This window comes from Rhinopithecus roxellana, chromosome 7 (genome assembly GCF_007565055.1).
Source record: "Rhinopithecus roxellana isolate Shanxi Qingling chromosome 7, ASM756505v1, whole genome shotgun sequence".
Lineage (NCBI taxonomy): Eukaryota > Metazoa > Chordata > Mammalia > Primates > Cercopithecidae > Rhinopithecus > Rhinopithecus roxellana.
The window spans coordinates 86,296,643-86,321,977 of NC_044555.1; the positions used below are offsets into that span (position 1 = coordinate 86,296,643).

Consider the following 25,335-nt stretch of genomic DNA (forward strand, 5'->3'; position numbering starts at 1 on the left):
TCACTCTTCACTTGGTACTTCTCCTTCCTGTTGCCTTGTGAAGATGGTGCCTTGCTTCCCCTTTGCCTTCTGCCATGATTTTGTTTCCAGAGGCTTCCCCAGCCATGCAGAACTGTAAGCCAATTAAACCTCTTTCCTTTATAAATTACCCAGTCTTATTAGTAGTGTGGGAATGGACTAATATAGAAGCTCAAGCATTTCAACATTGGTCTTATATAGAAATATTAGCTTTCATATGATAGAGGAGAAGAAAGGAGATAGCTCTTTCTTCTGGCCCATAAGATCTCCAGGAGTCCTAATATTGTTGAGGTGTCAGAGATTTTTCTTCCTGTATATAAGAGGTCAATACGCTAAAAATTGTTTTTTATTTTACTCTGCTCTGACTCAGGAAGGACTTTCATAGTCATATCATTCATGCTTCATTTAGCAATAAGGTTCAAGAAAGGAATGCCAGTTTAAACATGTAATTTACCTCTCTTTTCCTGACAATAACCAATGAGTGCAATTTATTCATCACACATCAATACTCCTAACTCATAACAACAGGAAGGTTACTGAAGACAGTCATTTGAGAATTAAAGGAGTCTATACATGCTGACAGAACAAGCAGCTTGAAGCGTTTTCTGTCAATTTACCATTGACCCAATGGTTCTTTTGAAAATCCCCTACTCAGCAAGAGAAAATTGGAAGATGTGAAAAAGAAATTGTTTGTGGAGGCAATATAGAAACCCTTTCACACTGAAAGGTTTTGAGTGGATTTACTGGGCTTGAGGCATCTATACCCCTTTCCAAATTTATACTTTCTTTTTTTTTTTTTTTTTTTTTTTTTGAGACGGAGTCTCGCTCTGTCGCCCAGGCTGGAGTGCAGTGGCTGGATCTCAGCTCACTGCAAGCTCCACCTCCCGGGTTTATGCCATTCTCCCGCCTCAGCCTCCCGAGTAGCTGGGACTACAAGCGCCCGCCACGTCACCCGGCTAGTTTTTTGTATTTTTTAGTAGAGACGGGGTTTCACCATGTTAGCCAGGATGGTCTCGATCTCCTGACCTCGTGATCCGCCCGTCTCGGCCTCCCAAAGTGCTGGGATTACAGGCTTGAGCCACCGCGCCCGGCCCAAATTTATACTTTCTTTGCTTCCTTTCATAAGTATAACCTGAAGTGGGTGGAGTCACGAGCTGTGATGCTAACTAGAGTAAGAATTCATTTTATGTATCCCAGCATAAATGTTAGAGCCTGACCAGGATAAAAATATACTGTACTCCAAAAATTTTCTTTTTTTTAAAAAATAAAAACAATGTTTTTATTGTGTCTGGGGTTGTTGCTGTTTAAGTACATGGTCTGCAAAAGGCGGGAACTCTGCCTGTTTCTCATGCTTTCGGAGTCCTTAGCGTGATGATAGATCATGTAGTCAATATTCAGGCACTGAAAGGTTCAAAAGTGAGAAGTATATCTTGAAATTTAAGATCAGAAAGAGCAAGTGCTCCCTTCTTTTCTTGAGACAAATGTCTACTCAAGGTGGGATTTCTTATTTCTAAAACCACTTCCCTAGGAAACATTCCTACAGTGAGATTTGGAGATAGCTTACTGCTGAGAATCCAGCATTTCATTATATGCATTGTGACTATATTTTCTAAGCTAAAAATCAGCACTGGGATCTGGCAAGATGATAAAATATTTGAAATCAGGACCACTGTAGGAATCATCCACATATGGCTGCCATACCTTGATGTCTTGAGAAAATCCTCCCTTAATTTGTGTTTGATGGCATCTGGGTATCATATGATATCTTATTGTTTGAATTCATCAAAAGGACATTTGGCTTTAAAAAATTTGAGTGCTAACCACCATCACATAGAACTCACAAACTCACAGTATATAGAATATGTACATCTGTAGTGTCCTTAAATTATTTAATTTTAGTTTTTTTAAGGGTATATTTGTTTTACGTGTTCAATTATCTTAAACTTCTTTTGGACAAGCTGTGGTAGAAAGGTAGACTTTACTGTTTGCTGACATAATACATATACGTTTCAGTACCTACCCTATATCCCCAAATGCTCAGTGACCAGGATTTCTAGCCAGAACTGTGTTTTAGGGCATCATTCTCTTCTAACTTCACTATAACATAAATACAAACAGCTTATAGAGCTTATTCTAGTAAGGTGGCTTTTAAGTGCAGGCTGAAACATAGCTCCCTTTAGAGGAAAGAGTCTGCGTAGATTAGGCCTTTGGGGCAGGTGGTCTTTGAATAAATGTCCTTGTCACCCTAGCAAATGTATTGTGCTTACAATAATGCGTAGATGGAAGAAATGGGATAGAGCTGTTAGTCATCTATTTGGTGCTTTAGGCAGTTAGCAGTGGCAACTGTTGGTACAAGACTTTTCTATTAGGTGTTTTGAAATGTCAGACACAGAGGGAAGGCAAGGTGTGGCACACCTGCCTCCATTTATGCTTGACAATATTCATTGCTTTCTTTCTTTACAAGAAACTGAGCAAGAAGTGAAGACAGCAGCATAATGTGCCTTTGTGCTGATGTTTTGAGCCTGGATGGGACAGGAGATGAGAGGTGGGAGTCAAATGTTTGAAAAATCCAAGTGTCTGTGATGCAAGAAAGAAGCTTCAGCGTGTGCAGGAAGAAATCATTTGAGCCTGATGAATAGCAATTTAATGTTTTTTTTTTTTTTTTTTTTTTGAGACGGAGTCTCGCTCTGTCGCCCAGGCTGGAGTGCAGTGGCCGGATCTCAGCTCACTGCAAGCTCCGCCTCCCGGGTTCACGCCATTCTCCTGCCTCAGCCTCCCAAGCAGCTGGGACTACAGGCGCCCGCCAGGTCGCCCGGCTAGTTTTTTGTATTTTTAGTAGAGACGGGGTTTCACCATGTTAGCCAGGATGGTCTCGATCTCCTGACCTCGTGATCCGCCCGTCTCGGCCTCCCAAAGTGCTGGGATTACAGGCTTCAGCCACCGTGCCCGGCCAAAGACAAGAAAGCCTACAGCACCCGGTATTCCCAGGCGGTCTCCCATCCAAGTACTAACCAGGCCCGACCCTGCTTAGCTTCCGAGATCAGACGAGATCGGGCGCGTTCAGGGTGGTATGGCCGTAGACTAATGTTTTTTATTAAACCTTCACTGAAAGAGATGTACTTGGGTTTAGTTTACCTCCTATTCCTTGTGTCTTGGATTATGCAGAGAATTTGCTAGTCTACATTTGGGTTAATGGGAATTCAACATTGCCCAGTTGAGGACAGCTGGAGCTTTGGGAGAGGGAGCTGATGAGGATAAGAAAGGGGGTACAGAAGGTTCTTGGGGGTGTCATTAGATTTGTTTGTGTTCTATTCTACAATGAAAAAACAAAGTGAAAACTAATAGATTTTTTCTGGCTATTAGATTGAAAATTTAAAAATTCATGTTTTTTAAACTTTCAGGAGACATGAAAATACTCATCATCTCACTGTCCCTTCCCAGAGACGGACTCCTCAACCTCAGCAGACAGGCACATTTTCTTTGCTTTTCCCTAAGCTGGGTGACATTTCAATGGAGAACACTGATCTTTGTGTGATCTTGAGAAAGCAACGTGGGTTTTATTTGCCCCATAAAAAGTACCAAATGTGGAAAATGTACTTAGCATATGTGGATGAGCATGCGGTTCTGCAGCAACTTGGTTTTTGAGTCTGAGCAACTGTATTTAGCTGCTTCCTGTGGTTGATCAGTAACTTCATCTGTGAAGTCAAGAAACCCAACCAGACCCCCCCACCCCACCGCCGCCACATCACACATGTGTTAGAAAAACCTCTAATGATTAAAAGTTATTTCAGGGAAAGGTGGTATGTAAATGAGGTAATGGAAAAATTTCGAGTATTATTAGAATATGTAGAGCAGGGTTTCTCCACCTCAGTGCTATTGACATTTGGGGCTGGATCATTCTTTTTCATGGGGGCTGTCATCTGCCTTGGGGGATGTTTAGCAGCACTGGAGACCTAACTGCTCCTGGTTGACAACCACTGATTAGAATTAGATATGGAACAAATGGATGGTTCCAAGGGCAAGTGCCTCACCTGAGAGACTTAAAGTTTAGAAGGCTTGTTTAATTGATGATTATCATTTGTCTTTGCCAAAAGCAGCCTCTTGCTAAGCATAAGTAAATAGATGGATAATTTTCTTTCAAAGGCTGAGAGTTGACAAGAGGCTGTAGGATTCATTAATCAAGGGCAAAACATCATTTGGTTAGGCAGATGACCTTGACACTACCTTTGAGGGAGAACAGACTCGTCTCTGCCTTGTGCTCAAGGTGAGAGGCAATACTCACTGTGGCATTGCTTATGGAAACACATTCTCTTTTAGTTTGCTTATCCCTCTCACCTTTTAAGTTAGCTCTCTCTTCTTCCAGGCCTCTATTTCCTTTCTTTTCTTTTCAGTAGAGATGAAGTCTTGCTATGTTGGCCAGGCTGTTCTTGAATTCCTGGCCTCAAGTCATCCTTCTGCCTTGGCCTCTCAAAGTGCTGGGATTACAGGCATGAACCACCGTGCCTGGCCTCTAGCATCTATTTATTGAATAGGAGTGTCATTTCACCTGCTCAACTTTTGGAATTGGTGCTGTTAATGGTTCTGAGTTTCAGAGTTGTTCCTTGGGCAAAATTTGATGTCAGAAAACTCCATGTTTTCCCAGACTTCATTTTCTTTGCACTTTACCCTCCCTTCACTCATGCCTTTCCTTCACCACGTGTTACCTCCTCTGCAAATCCACCTCCAGGTGCGCAAAATGCCTTAATTTTTCTTCCCTCTTGCTTTATATAAATCACATTTTTTTTCTGGGGTGTTGGTGGGGGGGGGATCTGATTGCCCTTCTACATTACAGCTAAATACACATCTATTTTTGAAACTGGCATGCACTGTCTTTTTAAAAAATTTAAATTGATATATCATAAAATTGTTTCTCTTGGTACCTAGTTCTATGAGTTTTAACATAGGCATGTTTGTGTAATCACCACCACAATTAGGATACAGAACAGTTCCATCACCAAAAAAACTAAAAAGAAAAAATAAACCTTTGGGCTGCCCCTTTGCAAAACTCTCCTCTCCACTTCCAAATCCTGGCAACTCCGCGTCTGTTCTCCATCTCTATAGTTTTGCCTTTTCCAGGAAGCCATGTAAATGGAAGCAAACAGAATGTAACCTTTGGGAGTGTCTTCTTTCACTCAGCACAATGCCTTTGAGATTCATCCATGTCGTTGTTTGCATTGATATTTCATTCCTTTTCTTGCTGGGTAGTTTTCTATGGTATTGATAGCCACCGTGTGTTTATTCACCCATTGGAGGACATCTGGGTAGTTTTCAGTTTTAGGCAATTATAAGTAGAGCTGCTATTAAGCATTCCTGTACTGGTCTCTGTGGGAATGTAAATTTTCATTTCTCTAGGGGTGGAATTTCTGGATCATGTGGTAAGTACGTCTTTTTGTTTTCCAGAGGAATTTTTACTTTAATTGGGCCCAGAAATGAATTCAACACTTAAACTGTAATGATTCTGTAAGTGTGGAATTTCAGACTGGGTTTTTGAGATTTGGAGTAAGGATGTGTGTATGAGTGTTGTGTGTGTGTGGTTGTACTGGGAGTGTTGAGTTGGGAGCCCTGAAATCACTTCAGCTCAAATGGGTGGCCTATTTTTGCCCACCTTATGCTTGTGGGTCAACATGCCAATTTTTCTTCTAATTCTTTAATCCTGACCTATGGTATCAGTACAGGAAGAGCCATTTAAATTGGGTGAATGACAAACAACCGTCTGTTCCTGATGAGTGGATTTCCTTCCATCTCTAAATCCCATGACTATGACTGTGACTCTTATGCTTGAATCATTCTCTAGCTACATCAATTTCATGGTTGTCAGCAATGCCTAATCCATCTTCCATAGTCTGGAACCACTCAGGCGGCAGACTCCCTTGAGGTGGGAGTGCTCCTTGTACTCACTTGTGTTCCTGCCATCCTCGGGGTGCTTACAGTTAATATGTGTCCAGAATTATTTCATTTTAATTTTGGCTGCAAGAAAAGCCTTTAGTGAAAGAAATATGAGCAATGCATTAAACAATTTTATTGATATCATTTCGCTGTCTTTTAAAAAATGGGTATTTTCATTGTCTGAGGTTTCATTCTAAAGTTCCAAAATTCAGATTTTGCATATACAACTATACTTCCTCATATCAAATACCATTGTCATGCATGGCTTACAAACATTTCAGTAAATGTTTGTTGAACTGAATGAGTAAAGAAAATAATTTGGTGAGAAATAATAAGATCTATATAATTTTCTTCTTTTATCATTATTTATACTATATCAAACACTCTCTTTTTTTTCCTGAGCAAGACTTAGCTTTAGATGCCAAAAATATTTATTACCTATGATTTTTGATTAGGTATTTTATATTGGAAGCTTCAAAACTCACTTGCCTGGGAAAACAGTGACCCCTCTGAGTATGGAAAAATGGATCCATTGATTATTTTATAAATTTGAATATTAATTTAATAAGTTAAATAGAAATACCCCAGAGTTACCAGGCAATACACACGCCTTTGCCTTTAAATGCCATATAAAATGCCATCTTCTCAATGAAATTTTCCCAAACCATCCCATGCAAAATTGTTCTGTTTTCCATACACCACAGCTCTGTTAAAGTTTATTTGATTTCAGGTCCTTCTCTTCCAGGGGTGTGTGAGCAACTTGAGGGTGGGACACGTGTCTCATTCTCTTTGATGATCTTAGTGTTTAGCACAGTTTCTGGCACATTTGTGCTAAATAAATTATTTGTCATACCAAATACAATTCCTGAGGTACGAGGATAACCTTACCCAATATTTTAGTTTTTGTACATATTTATATATGCATATATGTATATGATACACACACCTATTTTTAGAAACCAATAGATTGTGGAACTGAATGAAAACAGAGCCCTTTTCTGGAGTTGTCTAGACTGGGTGGGTGAAGTTTTTAAAAAACGGAGCTGATAAATCATCAGCAATAAGAACAGTGAATTTTAGAGCAGTTTGTTATTATAGAGGGTAAGTAGGTCTTCTTTGATCACTTTGAAAAGACAAGGGCCACAATTTATCCTGCCAATTCAATTTCAAGAACTCACTGAACATTTCTTGAGTCAAAATTTCTTCATGAAATGGCTTTTTAAATTGCAAAAATAATTCTGTGGCCCTAACTCAAAACCACTCTGAAAAATGATGAAAAAGTTAGCTACCTGGAAATCTCTGTACAAAACCTGTGGACCTCAGGTTAGTAGTGCAAATTGTCTTTCCCTCAGCTTTATTTTACAGGTCGAGTTCACAAAATTCCTTATGAGATAATAGGTCTAAGGGCTACATCAAATTATTTCAGCTGAAATGAAGTGGAGGTGATAACAATTTAGTCCAACACCTGCATGTTATTGCTTTTTATTCTAAATGGAGATTTAGCTTTTAGCACTAGCGTTTCCCAGGTGGCTTGCTATGATGCAGATGTCTGTCTGATATGACCTTGGACTGGCATTGAGGCTGACTGGGTACTTATGCCAGGCAGCTGGCCAAATCATCTTGGAAAGAAGTGGTCTGGTCAGATTCCTTCTGAAGGAGAAGACCACACACAAAAAAGCATATTTATTTTTTCTTACTGGAGGATGACTTTTGGTAGCATGCTGTAGCAGGCTGTTGGTGCCCTTATTGGGCTGTGGCAGGATACTGTGAAAGTTGGCTGCTTATCAGCCCATAGTTGTACTCTTCTCTGGAGAATTATACTCAGCCAATTGGAGCTCCTTGTGGGATCAATCTGAGCTAGACTTCAGCGACACTACATCTTTACTGCTTTTGTCCTATTCTGCTCCCTCCCTTCCTTACTCCTGACTGCTCCTGAGAGCACTTCTTCAATAAATTCTTGTAGAAGAATCTTCGTTTCAGTAAGTAAGACACATGCCTCTGCCTAAATGACCTGGCACAACAAGGTGCTAGAAGGATAATCTTCACAGATACTGAAACTTCCAAGAATCATGACAGGAGCACGTTGGAGAGAAAAATAGTGATATTGGTGTTAAAAATTATTGAGGATGAGGCAGAGACCTGGGGGCCGCAAAAGGACTCTGCCTACCCCACATTGGCACTGAGAAGCTTAATGTGGTTGGAGAAAAACCCATACCAATGAATTGTGCTTTGAGTTAGTGATTATAACAGTCTTGCGAGTTCTAGATGCAGCCTGGTCATCATACTATATTTCCCAGTCAAACTGCTGTCCAGATTGTCTGTGTTCATTAATTAACATTATTCTAGTTACTGAAAAGATCAAGTTTAATATCAGTGACTTAGTACAGTAAAAGTTTCTTTCTTCTCATGCAAATTCTCAAATAATGTTTCCAATATTCAGGCTGTTATACTCCATGTAATTCAGAGCTTCAAGGTTCTTACCCTTTTATGGTTTTGCCATCTTTAGCTAATAGTTTCCAAGGTTCCATCTTGGAGAAGGAGCATGGGGAATCACATATAGAAGGATTTTATGGGTGCACATCATTCTCACATCTTGTTGGCTAGATAATGACTACATGCCAGATCTTCCACGGACTGCATGATGGTATATAAGTCTCCCATATATTTGATGCAACTCTGGAGAAGGGATGGTGCAGAAGTGACTGGAATTAATTTTCCACCATTAAATAGAGATGGGAAAAGGAAATTAAGGGTAGCCACAGAAAATAAGTTAAATGGCTTGGTAACCTGGGTTTGTGGCTCGAGATTCATACGTGCTGCATATGTTTAAAATGATATCTGGAAGGGTGAATTTGTAGTCAAGGGGGATAAATGAAGTAGAGAGCATAGAATTGAAGAACATGATAAAGTTTGAAATTGTATCTACTGGATGGACCATGGCACAGTAATAGCTTTTGAACCCTTTCCTGGTGAATCTTGAACAAGGTTCTAATAACCCATGTAATGCTTTTGTTAGAAAAAGGACACAGCTCCATGCCAGGATGCATGGCTTTGGGGAGTGGAGTGTGGCTGTATTCCAGCTTCCACCCTCCCTTTCACCAGATGTTGTTGTGGAGGATACACCTGCACATCAGTATGTGGTAGTGCTGATCTCAGAGCAACTGCTTCTGCTCCTCTCTTGTTGTGGATTGACTTAACGACCCAAAGTTTTCAAAAATTCCTTTCTGTATCCATACCCCTTGCCACATGACTTTGTAGTTCCTCGCACTAAAGAGGTGGACTGTATTTCTCTGCTGCTTGACTCTGGCCATGTGATGAGCTTTGACCAATGGAATGTTAACAAGTGTGACATGAACAGAAGTAGAAGCATGTGCATGATTTGGCTTGCCCCCTTATACTTCTGCCAATGCCTTGAGATGCACACGCCCAGGCTAGTCTCTTGATTCCAGAAAGAGGATGAGAACTATGTAGAGCAGAGCCAAGTCACTCAGGCCAAGCCCAGACCAGATCCATTGATCTCCAGTCAACCCCACATCTGCATAAATAAACCCAGCAGAGATCAGCAGTTACTCAGTCAAAGCCCAGTCTAGATCCCCTCAACCTCTGTTGACTTGTATACTCATGTGCCAAATAAATGCTTACTGTTGTTTCCCACTGAGATTTCGTGATTGCTTGTTATACAGCATTTTTGTGGCCACAGTTAATAGGTACACCTCTTTCTCCTCAAAGCCCTAGGAGTATGGAACATACAGATTGTTTCTTCTACCATGACTACTTTATGCCATTACGAATTTGCATTCCTTTTCAGAATCAATCTCTTTTCACCTTTCCATCAGCACTGTTTAAAAGCACACGTTAGAAAAGATTTAGGGATGTTCCATTTAAATGGTTCTGATGAGAAATCATCAAAGCTGGCACTAGGTCCTAGACCTGGAGGGAGATTATGCTTAGACAATTTAGATAAAATAAGTGTGGGTGGTGGAAAGTAGGTGGAAGGGAAACAGGTTAACCTCTTTCTTCTTGGTAATGAAGGTTTCTCAGTGCAGTAGCATGTCAATTCATAGCTGTTCTTCTCCTCTTTATAATTCCATTCATACAGGATTTGGATAAATAGTAAAATTTTACAGGCCATAATTTAAAAAATATAGATAGGAGAGATGTCATTTTTCACCTTGGTAGCATATGGGAAACTAATATATCTAAAATCCCTATACATAATGAAGAAAAGTAAAGGGACCCAATACTTTTTGACGTGTGCTGCATTAAGATGTTTTTATTTTCTATTTTCTCTGCTTGCCTATACTTGCAAATGAAAGTTGACAACATTTTTTGTCACTGTTCACATTAAAATATATCTCTATCTTTCTATCTAGTGACATTGAATAATTTTATTAGCTAAATAAACATTTTAGTCATCAGTGAAACTCTTCCAGCAGCAGATAAGCTAGATTAAATTGTTAGGTCAAAAGAGTGCACACTGTAATAGCTGTCATCACTATAGAAAATTTTAAATAATGACTATTTTTTCTTTTTTTAATCTTGAATGCTTTGGGGACCAAGCAGCAAGTCCACCCACAGCTATTGTCAAGCATATTTCTTTCTTCATCAGTAATAAGGAGTGATCCTTCCCATGCCTAAATTTAGTCATCTTAGAAAAAGATCTAGAGATTCGTGTTGCAATGTTGAATTCCTGGTGTTTTATTTTCTTCTCTTTGAAGTCTCATGATTCCTAATCTGGTCAGAACCTCTAATTTTAACATTAAATGGGAATGTTTAGACCTTCTAAATGTTTACTACATTGATTTTTTTTCAATGTTTACTAAATTGAATTTCCTTTCCTATAAGATTTGACTGTTGAGATATGTCTTTAAAAATCCCCAGTTTTCCCAGCTCTCCTGCTTATCAGCCAGCATAGCTCATGAGAAGTGATGGTTATGTCCATAAAGAACAGTGTGTCCTTCTTGGCTAGCAGGTACCTTAGATTAAATCTCCCTGAGTCTACAGTCTGATCACACTCAGATGGAATAATATTTAAGCTGAATGAGCATAAATATTTTTATTTCCTTACACTAAGTGATATAATGCATTAGCAACATTGTTGCAGGTTGGGTTTCCTGGGACACATACAATGAGATGGAATTTAGTGGGCAAGATCTTTATTAAGTAGTGCCCTAGGGATCATCACATTGCCACTCCATTTCCCTCTCTGACTGATTTTGCTTCCTTCCCCTCCTCAGCATTCATATTTCATTAGTTTATATAATATTTAAAATTAAATAACATGCCTACAATTATAAATGGAATAAACAGATTTGAGAACAAAAACCCAATAGTTGATTTTTTTAAAAGCATACACCTTAAAAGATGGGAACTGAGCTGTGGGGGTGGATTAGCAAGGACCCTGTCAGCTGTAGGCATTCTGAATGCCATGAACTGGGGTCACTTTGCTTTACAGAGGGAATGAAAGGGTCAGGCAAGTGGAAGACTTGTAAGGGGACTTCTACCTTACCGTCACTTCTGAGGCAGGCTGTGTCATGGTCTTCGGCCATACTTATGCTTGGGCACAATATAAGGCACTCGTAACGCAATCTTACCAGTTTCAAAAATTAATTTTTGTAACTGTTGAATTGAAATTCTTGAGTCAAGGAGGATTGTAGCATCTGACAGGGCCATAGACTGGAAATAAAAGGGAAGGAGCAAGACCTTTCATGGAGAAAAGCAGAATGGGGTAGCTTGATGAATTGGCTATGCCCAAATGTTCAGATGGAGTCAAGTAGCAAGGCAGAGACATGTAGGATCTTAGAGCTGGAAGAACCTTGATGAGGATGTAGGCAGGTGTTGTGTTTATAGGTGTGTGAGTGGAGAGGTGGGTTGTAGGGGGAGAGACTTGAATTTTTTAGTTTCATTCACGTCTAAATTGTTTGAGACTTGTAGGAATAATCTGCATTAATTTTCTAATTAAAGCTAATTAAACAGTCCCCATGTTTAATTAAACTGACTAAAAAATACGCATTGACTGTGAGCTCACTAAACCAAGAGTGTGGGATAGAATCATTGCATTGGGTTTAGTATGACAATGTCAGCTTAGGCAATTGACCAGAAAGCACAAATGGTGGCCATAACGGCATTCTGAATACATGTGATTTAATTTGTTAAGTGCATTCTCTCAAACACGCATTTAAATTAAATGATTATGAATACAATCATTTTAGTACTGAACTATTATCTTCAAGATTGGTTTTCACAAGAAACAAAAAGCCTGAGAAAACATAAAATTCCATTAAAGGGATTTCCTGATATCAAGGAAACCTTCATATTTCATAGACAAGCAAATACTTTTCCAATTAAGAATTAGAAATAACACAGAGGTCAAATGCTCTCTCTCCTGAAACTGCAGCAATGATGCTTGTCAGCGAGATGGGGAGGGAAAAGCTGTATTGCATTTGTATTCTGAGAGCTGCTTTCAACAGCTCTTTCCCTTAGAGCTTTCCTTCTCACTTAGTGCCCTTTGAGTCATCTCTTTTTCCAGGTGGCAAAGCTGCGAGTATTAGCATAGTCTTTCCTCTCTACTGAGTAAAGGTGTATTTTTGATGAGTTTATTCATCCTCCTCTTCAGCAGAGAGAAGCAGTAAAGTCACCAGAGGCAAAATGTAAAGGGTGCAGAGAGCAGCACAGGGCCTGGGATAGGGGAAATAGGGCATGGGGTAGGTAGACATGGAGGGGAAAAAATAATACTCTGTGCTTAACTACTCACCTCAGGGACAGGCATTGCATTTACTTTGCCTCATTTAATCTGCCCAAGAATCTTGTGATCTAAGTATTATCTCCATTTTACAAATGAGGAAAATGAGCCTCAGAGTGTTTAAGCAACTTGTCTAGGTGCACAGGAAGCATCATCATAATCTGCTGCAAATCAGAAATTCTAAGCCAGATGGATCTGGTCTCCAGCACATCCTCTTACTACAGTGAGATGCTCTGGGGGAGAAATGAAGGGGGGCAGCCAGAAAACACGTGTATATATGGGGCTGGGCATTTGACTAGGCCTCACCTAAAGTAATTTCAAGTCTAATGTTTTAAAAATACCATGAAGATTAAACTGAACACATCTGCAGAGCTGAATTCGCACCAAGAATTAGCATGCAACTTCTGCAAATAAGGTTTGAAAGAAAAAATATACGGTAAATGCTAAGTTCACTACTTCTTATCTTAAGCTATTTAAGGAACAGGATGGGGAAAGGGGTAAATAAATACTGGGAAAATGAAGGAAGGCAGCTTTCAAATTATAGAAATTATTTAGGGCAGAATATCTTGTCATATTTTGAACACACATTCAGAGATATTATACAGGCTAATGGAAAAGGGGTGACAATTTCCAAGTCACTGTCAATGGCTCTCCTATTTCTGGAACCATTTGATATAACAAAGTTTAAGTAAAAAATGGTTTTGACCTATGGAACTTGTTGTAGTGAATGTGACTTATACCAACCAGGGTTACTCAAAGTGTGGTCCCTGGACCAGCCCAAGTCCACAGTTACTGGTCTGTGATAAGTACAGGGATTGAGAATAAACATGTGGAAACTTCTATAGCAATTTGACATTACTGCATTTTGTAATTGGGCTTGCATTTTGTAAGCTTTTTAATATTTTTCTTATAATTTATTTTCATTGTATTTTATAAAATTATTGATCTGTGAAAATAATAATTTGAGAAGCACTGGCCTATGTGACATTTGAATGAAGAGGATATTAATTAATTTTTAACCCAGTGCATATGAAGCCACATGAAAATGCATGCCTTCTGTCTCTGATTTTTAAATTCTTTATTCTTTTATTTTTATTCTTTAAAGAAAAAATGAATACTGTTAGGAACATCAACTCTTGGCTGGGCACTGTGGCTCATGCCTGTGATCCCAGCACTTTGGGAGGCCAAGGTAGGTGTATCACCTGGTTCGAGACCAGCCTGGCCAACATGGCGAAACCTTGTCTCTACTAAAAATACAAAAATTAGCCAGGCTTGGTGGCACGCGTCTGTAACCCCAGTTACTTGGGAGACGGAAGCACAAGAATCACTTAAACCCAGGAGGCAGAGGTTATGGTGAACTGAGATCAGGCCACTGCACTCCAGACTGGGTGACAGAGACTGTCTCAAAAAAAAAAAAAAAAAAAAAAATCAAATATTTTTTCTATTGACTGATTCAGTCTCCATTGTGATAATCCAAAGTACAGCCATGATGGCACATCACCAGCAAATAGGGCAGGTAAATTGGTTCAGTGTATTTCAGAATAGAGAAATGATAGCTAACAACCATAATTGTGATAGCCTGAATTTAAAAAATATTATAACAATGGAATATTCTCACTCTTAAACAGTTCTTTGTTAAATGCCTTGAATGGTTCTTGTGTTTCCCTTATGTTTATAAGACGAATTTTATTTTTATTTTGTGTCTACCTGGAATACTTTATATTTACTTCTCTAATTTCATATATTTTGATGAATGATTTCAATATCCATAAATAAAGCCCTTTGCTGTTCAATTGTAACACAGAATTAGGTGATTTCAAATGATTATTTGAATCCATAGCTAAGTGGTCCCCAATTGTGTTAAAAAGTATATATCTTAAATATACACAATAAAATTTATTTTAAAGAAATCTCAGAAGTTGCTCTAAATTATACCTGCACCATTGACGGGCCTAGCACCAACCATTTCTCGTCTCGTACAATTCTAGAGTTATTGGCTAATGTGCTGTTCTGGCAGGAAGAGGGGTGATCCAGGGCTGGGGCAGAGGAAGATGGCTCACCCAGAGGCCACTGGGTCACAGCAACCTCTTTGGTGGCTCTTCTCCAGTTAGAAAGATGCCCAGCAAGGTCATGGAGCAACCACTAGTCCCACCTCTGGGCCACTTCTAAGGGACACCATGTATTACTACTTTTGTTTTATTTTTTCTCTGAAGCCTTTGTTTCATGTATAAAGCTAGCACATTCTTGAGAGGTCTCTCCCAAACTGGTTGAGGGCTTAGGTGAGGTCTCCTCAGCTTCCCAACTTCTTGTTGTCCTTGAAAGTAAGTGGTCTGGTTCTTCACACTTCAAGGGTCTTACTTGTCCCAGGACTCATTGCAAAGCATTACCCAGAAGCTGCAATGTCCCCCTGTTCATCCCCTAATCACCCCTTCTGGTCTTCTGGTCTGGGGGGACCTCTTCCTCTGTAAACCTCCTATTAGCGCCTTTGATTTGTATATTTTCTAGCTAAAAATAATTTTGATGTTTGATTGATACTGAATCTGTCTGAATCAATAATAGCATTATATATATATATTTTATATATATATATACACACATATATATATATACTGAAAGCAGTCCACTTTTTTTTGTTTCTTATAAATAATAACAGTATATTTTAATTTTATTTTACATGGTATCTGTTTTCATAGTAATTATGTCTAACTAGCTTTCTAGTCTCTATTAACCTTTTAATGCAATCATGATACATTTATAAGATAGGAACAAATGAACAAACACTGTGGTACTTGCAGTATTTGTAAAATGGCTATAACTGCTAAGAATCAATGGGTATATTTTAAAAAATTCCCTGGAAGGGAATTATATGATATCTGATTATACATTGAACTCTGTTGACCCGTCAGAGTAAAGGACACAATTGTATCAAAGATGTGTATTAATCATGGGTTCTACTTTTAGAAGTCAGGGCACCCTGGTACAACAGTTTCTGACCTTCAGATTGTCATGTTTTATTTACAAGATCAGAGTGTGGCATACTTAGCTGATATTGCTTCAGGGACTTTGGGGCCTGAACACATGAAGACATAACACAAAGAACCTTTTCTTTTAATCAATGATCTTTGTATCCTTAGTAAGTATGCCCAGTGCTCAAAGCCATTGCAATTTCTCTGGAATCTGTAAAACAAATCAATTCCATAATTTAATTCAGTGAAGAGGAAAAATGTGTGTTTAACATGTAGTGATTCAAGTCAGATTAGAACATTAATCTTTGGGGAAGAGCTCAGAGTTATGTTTTTTCCCCTCACATTGAAAGGCCCAGGATTTTAAAATCTAAATTCCTGAGTTTCCTTGAACAATCGTTATATATAGTATAAATAATGGATTTCAAGGATTTATATAGCTAGTTAGATGACATATTCTGTGAGGTAAACCAATGTGCATTATTCAGGTATTTCAGAGGTCTTAAAGTAAATCCAACAGATGATATGAAAATACGGCTTTTTTTTAACCCAAGTATTTGTCAGCAGAAGTAATTGATCACAGGATCAATTTTTTTCTTTTTTTCTTTTTTTTATCTTTTCTATTTTTTATCTTTGCCTTTTCAAGGAGTTGCATTTTTGTGATCATTCTTAAAAGCTTCTACCGTGAGCATTGTTACTTTAAATGGTCTGCTTGCTATGTTTAGCTACAAGATGCCTGACAAAGAACAGTGCACATGCTTGATAAACTCTTCATAAATTTATTATAAAGCAACATCCATTTGTCAGCTCGAGTCATTACTTTTGACATCAAGCAAAGATACAAATGGAAGGCGAACGTAAATCCCCTTCAATTATTTTAAATGACTAATATATATCATAAGGAGGGGTTGTTAATGAGGGTAAATGAAATAACATTTGCTGGCAATATGATGATTGCTTTTATAAAACCAAGAAGGGGTGGTTAAAATGTAAAGTTGATTAGAGTCTGCTAAACTACAGGTGATGAAATTATGTCAAAATAAATCTAGATTAAAAACCATTTTCACTGTGTTTTTTTCTAAATATCATTATGTATCTTTTATATACAATTTAATCAAATTTCTCATTTGCAGCTAAAATTACAATAAAATAATATCCACCGACTATGCTTGTGCTAGGCATTGCTGAGGATATGATCTAATGTTCAGCAAACAGAATTTGGAATATATGGTTGTGATCATATGTTTAGTGATCTAGGGAAGGACCTGAATTCCTATTAAAATTCAACTCCCATTAAGATCAGATTTGGTGGTTTCAATAAATCACTTTACAGATTATTGAGCTAATGTGGCCACATCATATATTATCCATCTCCACCAGTCTCTGCCCTCCAGGATCTTAAATGTAATTGGGAAGACAAGATATACAGATATGAAAACTTAAATAATCGTCCTAGACTGATATAAGAGCTATCACAAGGCAATACATGATTGAGTACCAAATGATGCCTTCTGTCTCTGAACCAGTGACATTTATTGCTGTACACAGAAGAGAATGAGCCAAGAAGTGCTGCAGGAGTTCAGAGGCGAGAGAGAAGAATGTGGCCTGATATGCACAGAAGATTTCATGAAGGAGGTAGGGCTGGAGATGGTCCTCTAGGGTGGGTGAACTTTGCAAAAGGGAGAGAAAGGCTAAGTGTGTCCAGTAGCTCTATGGTTTGACCCCAAGATCTCATGTATATTTCTTCTTGATTTTGTTCTTATCCTGTTACTACTCTGTCTATTCCTATAGAAGAGTCTGCTGACTGCTTAGTAAAATCCACATTCTCCTCTTCTTTCTGGGCTAGACTACATTCCCCAGCCTCCTTTGAAATTATGTGTGACTGTGGCTGATTTCTATCCAATGAAATAGGTGGAAATCTGTTAATTATCTATTGCTGCATAACTGATTACCCTGAAACTTGGTGGTTTAAAGCAACAAACATCTATTATCTCATCGTTTGAGGGTCAGGCATTCAGGAGCATATTAATTAGGTCAGTCTGGTTCAGAGTCTCTTATGAAACTGCAGTTGAGGTGTGGGCTGGAACTATAGTCATCTACAAGCTTGCCAAAGGCTGAAGGCTCCACTCCTAAGATGGCCCACTCACATGGTTGTTGGTGGGAGGGAGGCCTTATGGGTCTCCCCATGGGATTGCTTGAATGTCCTCATGATATGGCAACTGGCTTCCCTTAAAGCAAGTGATTCAAGAGACTAAGACTCAGCCCTGAAAGTCACACACTGTCATTTCTGCAATATCTTATCTGTTACACAGGTCAGCCCCATTTGCTGTGGGAGGGGGACTATATGTGATCATGAATACCAGGAGGCAGGATTTATTGGGGCCGTCTTGAAGGCTGGCTACCATAGGATGTGCCATCTCTCATGTGCTCCTTCAATCGCCTTTCCTGTTCTAGCTGGCTGAAATGCAATGATTCCCAGGGAAACTTGGAACCCATATGTTGAAGGTGGTAGCATTTCCATCAGTCTGGGTCCTGAATGCCTGTAGGAGAATATCCTGTTGATCCATGTATCTGCTGAGGACTAGTAAGTGAGCAAGAAATAAACTTCTACTGTTTTTGAGTCATTGTACAGTTTCAGGTCTATTTGGTTCAGTAGTTAGTCCACCCTGACCGGTATAACTTTAATCCAGGGAATCTTTACAGTGTCCTCCACTGAAGCAAAGTCAAGTTCTCTAGAATGTTGAGGTAATGAGTGACTATCTGTATTGCCTCCATTTGTCCTTTTTCTTATGGTTTTCTTTTTCATCAAGTATCTATTGAGTGCTGATATAGTTTGGGTATTTGTCACCACCCAAATCTCAATTCACCATGATTTGAGATGAAAAGTAATGGCAAAACCAGCAATTACATTTGCACCAACCTAATAATCCCCAGTGTTGGAGGTGGGGCTTGGTGGGAGGTGTTTGGATCATGGAGGTGGGTCCCTCATGAATGGTTTGCGCTATCCCCTTGGTGATGAGTGAGCTCTCACTCTGAGTTCACATAAGAATCTGGTCTTTTAAACTTTGTGGCACCCCTTCCCCACTCTCTATCTTGTTCCTGCTTTTGCCTTATGATGTGCCAGTTCCTGCTTCACCTTCTGCCATGAGTAAAAGCTCTCTGAGGCCTCCCCAGAAGCTAAGCAGATGCTGGTGTCATGGTGCTTGTACAGCCTGCAGAACCGTGAGCCAATTAAACCTCTTTTCTTCATAAACTACCCAGTCTCAGGTATTTCTTTATAGCAATGGCCTAACACACATGCCTACCATATATCAGGCCTTGTTCTAGTTGCAAGGGGCACAGCTATAACAAGACAAAGTCCCTGCTTCATGGAGCTCACATGTGTAGTAGATGCCTCTTGATGAATGTATCCAAAATTTTAACTACCAAGTTACCCCTGAATATGAACATCAGCAAACTGGTTATTCAGTAACAAACTTGTTACTTACCTACTTGTTACTGAATAACCAGTTTGCTGATGTTCTTTTTCAGGGGTTCAAAAACCACAAAGGCCTTAGCTGAATCTTCTGATTCCATGGGAGTCTAATAGATTAGTGTTTCCCTACTTGTGCTCTAAGCCAGCACCCACACTTCTAAAACTCTAATGTGCACACAAATCAACTGGAGATCTTGTTAAAATGGAAAATCTGATCAGCAGGACTGGGGTGTTGCTTGAGACTCTGCATTTCTAACAAGCTCTCAGGTGGGACTGATGCTGCTGGTCCATCACTTTGTGCAGCAAGGCTCTAAGGAACATTAGTTACTGGATGGTAAAGAAATCCTATGTGAAAGGGGTTTCTAGTTCAAATAAACGAGAACAGATAGCCAAAGGGAGAGGCCAGGTCCAGTTGCCCTGGTTCCTGATCGCTCTCTAATTTCTGGTGGCAGTCCTACCAGAAGCCTAACTTTTTTTTTTTTTGAGATGAAGTCTCACTCTTATTGCCCAGGCCAGAGTGCAATGGTGCGGTCTCGGCTCACTGCAACCTCCACCTCCCGGGTTCAAGCGCTCCTCCTGCCTCAGCCTCCCGAGTAGCTGGGATTACAGGCATGCACCACCAAGCCCTGCTAATTTTGTATTTTTAGTATAGATGGGGTTTCTCCATGTTGGTCAGGCTGGTCTCAAATTCCCAACCTCAGGTGATCCGCCTGTCTCGGCCTCCCAAAGTGCTGGGATTACAGGTGTAAGCCACCACACCTGGCCAACATTACTTTCTACCATGAGTTCTGTGAGATAACCCTCTACCCTTGTAATAAATTTACCTTTTAAAATTTAACCAATTTAAGAGGGCTTCCGTAATTTGTGCCCCCCACCCAGCCCCAGAAAAAAAAACCTAGAGTAAAAAGACCCAGGCACAGGGAATGAAGGAGAAACATAGCTATGCTGCAGAGCTGAGGACAAGGTCAAGAACAATTAAGCTGTGAAGGTAACATGAGGCAGATGCCCCAGGAGCTCGGAATGCCTTACACACTTCTGCCCCCACTAAGCCTTAGTTTCTTCATTGATAATAAAGGATTTCTGTGAGAATCAAATGGAATAATGTTCTTGGATTACATAGCAGTGGTACTTTATGAATGTGGCCATTATATTTTTCTTCTGTAAAATATTACCTGATTGCTAGGGGTTTGTGAGGATAAAGTGAGATAATGACCATAAAGCAATTAGCAATTGGTTGGACACTCAACAAATGTTATCTACTGGAAACCAAGCTGGATTTAAAGGAGAAGAATTAAATGTTTATTTTCCCCCCAGATAGAAGAGAGCTGTCATGTTTGAAAACAGAAGTGAAGATATCCCTGGAGAGTTAGTGAAGGTCATTGATGGAAGCTGCAGGAGAGAGTGGGGATAATGGAAGGAATAAAGTTATCCACATCTCATCTTAAAACTAGCATCTTTAATACAGTATAACCGAGATGATTCCTGAAGGAATACCCCACTTCAACTCAACAGTAGTTGCTTACCAAGAAGCAGTTAATTGTTCCTAAAACATGTAATTTATCTATATAGTTCAAATTTTAGATAAGGATTGTAATTTTCAAATATTAACTATTTTCCATTTATGTGTCTAGAAGAACAGCTGAACTAATGTAAATGCCTATCCACTACAACTCAAATTTCCAGGCAAAGATTGTTTCAGTTTTCAACCATTAACTTTATCTTCCATGTCTGCGTATCTTAGCATCCCCAAATCTTAAGCAAAGAGAGAAAATTAAAAAGGTTGTAAGTTGTTCTCAAGGATGTAATCCTTAGGGTGATGGAAATGTTCTTTGTCTTAATTGTAGTGGGGGTTATACAACTATATGTGTATGTCAAACTTCATAGAGCTGTACAACTAAAAAGGGTAAAATTTACTGTCTGCAAAGGATGCCTCAATAAACCTGACGTAAATCAAAGCCAAAAAAAAAAAAAAAAATTCTTGAACACCTCCTCTGACATTGTGGTAGGGCACATAAGCAGATAAAAAAACAGATTTCAGTCTTAAAGACTGAAATGTGAAAGTAAAGTTCCAGTGTTATCATCTAAATTACCATAGACAAATTTTCCTAGGACTCCACATTTCTGTTGTGCCTTATGAGTGACAGCTCTTTGAACACTTTGACCTGACCAGTAAGGAAAAGTACAAAGAAAGGGCCCTATCTTTTAGCCATCTTGTTGACTGGACACAGAAGGAATACTTCCTTTAACCATTGGGGAAACAGTTAAGTTTGCTCAGATGCAATCTCATGCAGCATGATGTTTTTAAGATAGTCTCTGCGATTTTCTGGACTCTAGGTTGTGCTCGACAGAAACTCAGCTCCTGCCCAGGCCCTTGCCTAGCTTGCACCCTTGCTTTGTTCAGTTCTCTGCTCAAATGTCTCTTGGCAGAAAGGCCTTTCTCGTCAGCCCTATTGCAAATGACCATATTTGTAAATTGGCTGCCTCTCCCACTAGACTGGAAGCTCCATGAAGGCTTCGTCTTTTCTCCTAAGTTCCACAGTCCCAGCATTAGAGCAGTGTTTGGCATACAGTAGGTGTTCAGGAACCATTTATAGAATAAAATGAGAGGAGAATCCATTGGCCTCTGAATCTAAACCACAGTTAAAGGGAGGAATAATTAGAACTATGGACTTGAATGCACTCAGAGTTCACTTTGGTCATTCACCTGCCATTCTCTCTGGTGTCTCCTTCCTACTCTCAATGATCCACATAGTGGCTGCCTTGGAACCTCCGGGCTTACCATATCACAACTCCACAATCAGAGGGGAAAAGGGTCTTTCTCGCTCAGCTACAGGTTGCATAACCCCGGGAAATGTTCTGATTGGCCTCCCAGTGACCTACAGAGGAGGCCAGGACAGAGCCACAGTGTATCTGGCTCTTTTCCTCATTTCTCACTCTCCAATCCTGCCTGCTCCATCTATTTTGGTGATTTTGCCCCAGTTTTAATAACGATGCTTTACAGCCCATTGCAGATGCTGTTAGAACTCTGCCATTATCCCCTTGGATCCCTTTAGTATTTTTGCTCACACCTGCTTCCTGTATGACATGCATTCGCTCTCAACAGCAACACCTGCTGATCCTTGCTGGAGGGCTGCCCTAGGCTACTGGCACCTGCTTTGCCTGTGCAATGAGAGAGTTGGAAGTGCCTCTAGGGGTAGCCCTTGACCGATGACTGACAGCCTAGGAGTATAAACGCTGCAGTCCCTGTACTCATGATGGAGACAACTCTGAGATGTGACCTCCATATGTCCCCAGAACTCCCTCAGCATGGAGCCTAAGTTACCCTCCATGGGGATTTGCTGGATGCTGTACCCTTGCTTGGCCTCCTTCCCATCCCAGTCCCACTTCCCATTCCCTACTTGGGAATATCTACTAATAAATCACTTTCACATGAATTTGCAGTCTTCATCTGGAGAACCCCGCCTACAACAAGCTCCATCTTTGCCCCTAGCTCTCCACCTATTTGTCATAAGATGTTTTTTGAGGGCAGGTACCTTGGCATAGTTTCCTGCCTTCCCCTCCTCACATATGCACTATAGAAATGTTTATTTATTTGCTTTTAATATGTTCCCATCCTTAGAGTTCCTTCCTGTTTTCCCAGTTTCCCTGTTTCAACTATCATTGCTTCTCAGATATGCTAATTTTCTTGCTTTGCTTATTACTGATGGCTTGTCTGTCTGCCCTCTCTAATTCAACATGTTAAACATTCCTGTCATAAGTCAAATACTGTATGTTCTCACCTATAGGTGGGAGCTAAGCTCTGGGTATGCATAGACATACTGAGTGGTATAATGGACATTGGAGACTCAGAAGGGAAGGGTGGGAGGGGGATGACGGATAAAAACTATATATTGGGTACAATGTACACTATTCTGGTGACAGGTACACTAAAATCTCAGACTTCACCACTATACAATTCATCTATGTAACCAAAACCCCCTTGCACCTCACAAAAGCTATTGAAATTTAAAAAAACCGAAACTATTACTAACATGGAGACAAACTAATTTCTTTGAAAAATGTAAACCATTTAAAAGGCAAATATTACCAATTCTATTCACAATCTTCCTTATCTGGCCTTTAAGGACTGTTTATGCACTATTTAACCCAGCTGACCTAACCCGTTGACCTGGTTTTCCACTGAAGTGGTTAGATTCTTTGAAGTTAATGTTGGACTTGATTTTTTAAAAGCAGGCCCTGAAAAATTTTAATTAAAGGACTATATGTCCAGAATATTATAAAATCAACAAAAAGAAACATTCCTTGTATTTTCCTCTTATTTTCTATACCTTTCTTCTATGTTTTGCATTAGGTGCTTGCTCAAGATCTCAGTCATACTTTGACTCAGTTTAACAGTCAAATCATTGCTAATCATACCACCTTTTCATAGTTCACACTTCTACAATATTAACTTGTAAAAGAAGGAATGTGATAAAGCCATCAGAAAACCAAGTGGTGTCTTTATTTCTTAATCATTTTCTAAAACATTATTTGATTCAGTTGAATTCAGTGAAATTTTAGTAATTCTTATCAGATGAATTTATATACATACCATTGTGGAAAATAAAATAACTTGTGAGCATCTTTGATTCAGCCTCAATCAACATTGATGTTGAAACCAGAGGCTATAAGTTTCAAATAGCAGTTTATGAGAAAACATGGAGAGAAATTTTAAAATGTTGACGTGAACACTTTTGACAATGTAAAACACTCGGCTAACCATTGCCCTTTGCTTAGACAGATAAGAAGTTTAGCAAATATTTACATACCAGTTTTCACAACATTTAAGCTAAATTTTTACTTCTATATATTGTCATTATAAGGTTTAATTTCTAAGACTGTTTACTAAAAAGGGCAAAGAGCATTTTTGTAATATTGCACGGTCTATCTTAGTAACTCCAAAGACTGCTGACTTGTAACCCTGAGACTATGAATGTTTATTACAGGAAACTGCATGTTAGAATGTTTGAGGTAGAAAATTATGCTTGTTTGCTTCAACTTGTAAACTATGTTTGTCATAAGAGGTTGATTTTACTCACCAACTCTTTGATAATTGTCCTACCATTTTTGACCTCACTGTTCCAGCTCTAATTAACTCAACAAATAAAAGAGAATGTGCAGATTAGTTTGGAATTTAAGGACATAGCTGAAGGCATTCCTTGGGAAAAGTGATTTTGCCAACAAAATAAATAAATGACTCTAACAAAAGAATGTTAAAACACCAATACAGATCACATCACTCTTCATAAAACCCCCAAACTGGAAGCTATCCAAATACTGCCTGACAATAGTAGGTTGGATAAATATACTGTGGTATATTTATAGAATGGAATATTATACAGAAATAAGAATGCTCTGCAATCAGGCACAATGACATAGATGGGTCTCACAAACGAAATGTTGAGTGAAAGCAGCCAGACACAAATGAGAACATACCATATGCTTTCATTCATTAAAAGTTCAAAAACAGACAAAAGTAATTTACGGTATTGTGTTGGGACAGTGCTTATCTTGGGGTAGTAAGGCCTGAAAGGGGGCATAATGGGGGATTCTGGAGAACTGATATGGTTCTGTTTGAGTTACATATTTGAGTAGTTTTCTATATGTTATCCTTCAATAAATGCTATTAAAACCCCCATGCAATACAGAACCTTTATTTTCAATGGCATTATCTACTTTCCAAAAGAATTTGAGTAGTCTTTCAGATCCAGGAAGGATGCTAGATGCTGTGAGCACTGATAAAAGCAGGCTCGGTCCTTAAAGACCTTGTGGTATGATGGGAGAGTGGCTTCAACATAAGGTGAATAAAGTAAGCAGAAGCTGCTCGGGTAGTGCAAAGGCGGTGCCTTACTTAGTCTGCCGATAGGAAGGGTCATGGAAGTCTTCCAGTAAGAGATGATGCTTGAGCCATGTCTTAAAGGTTATGTAAGGCATGAGCCAGGCAGAGAAGGAAGCAAAGGAGGAATTTCAGAGGGAAGAATTTTGAATGGGTAAATTATAGCAGGACATATCTATAACTGGATATGGCATGAGTGTTGCATACAAATAAAGAAGTAAAAAGGTTAGCAAGGGCTTGATCCGGAAGAAAACTGTACTCATGAGCTAAGAGGGTTTGAACTTTACTCTGGGATCAATAGGAAATTATTGAAAGGTTTTAAGCAGGGGAATGTTGT

At 39.3% G+C, this 25,335-nt stretch overlaps 1 non-coding gene across 1 annotated transcript; it reads right to left on the reverse strand.

Moving 5' to 3' along the window:
* Positions 1 to 2,981: 2,981 nt before the first annotated feature.
* Positions 2,982 to 3,100, reverse strand: LOC115898798. The gene has a single exon (XR_004058464.1). It is a non-coding gene; the product is annotated as a 5S ribosomal RNA (ribosomal RNA).
* Between the last annotated feature and the right edge of the window lie 22,235 nt (positions 3,101 to 25,335).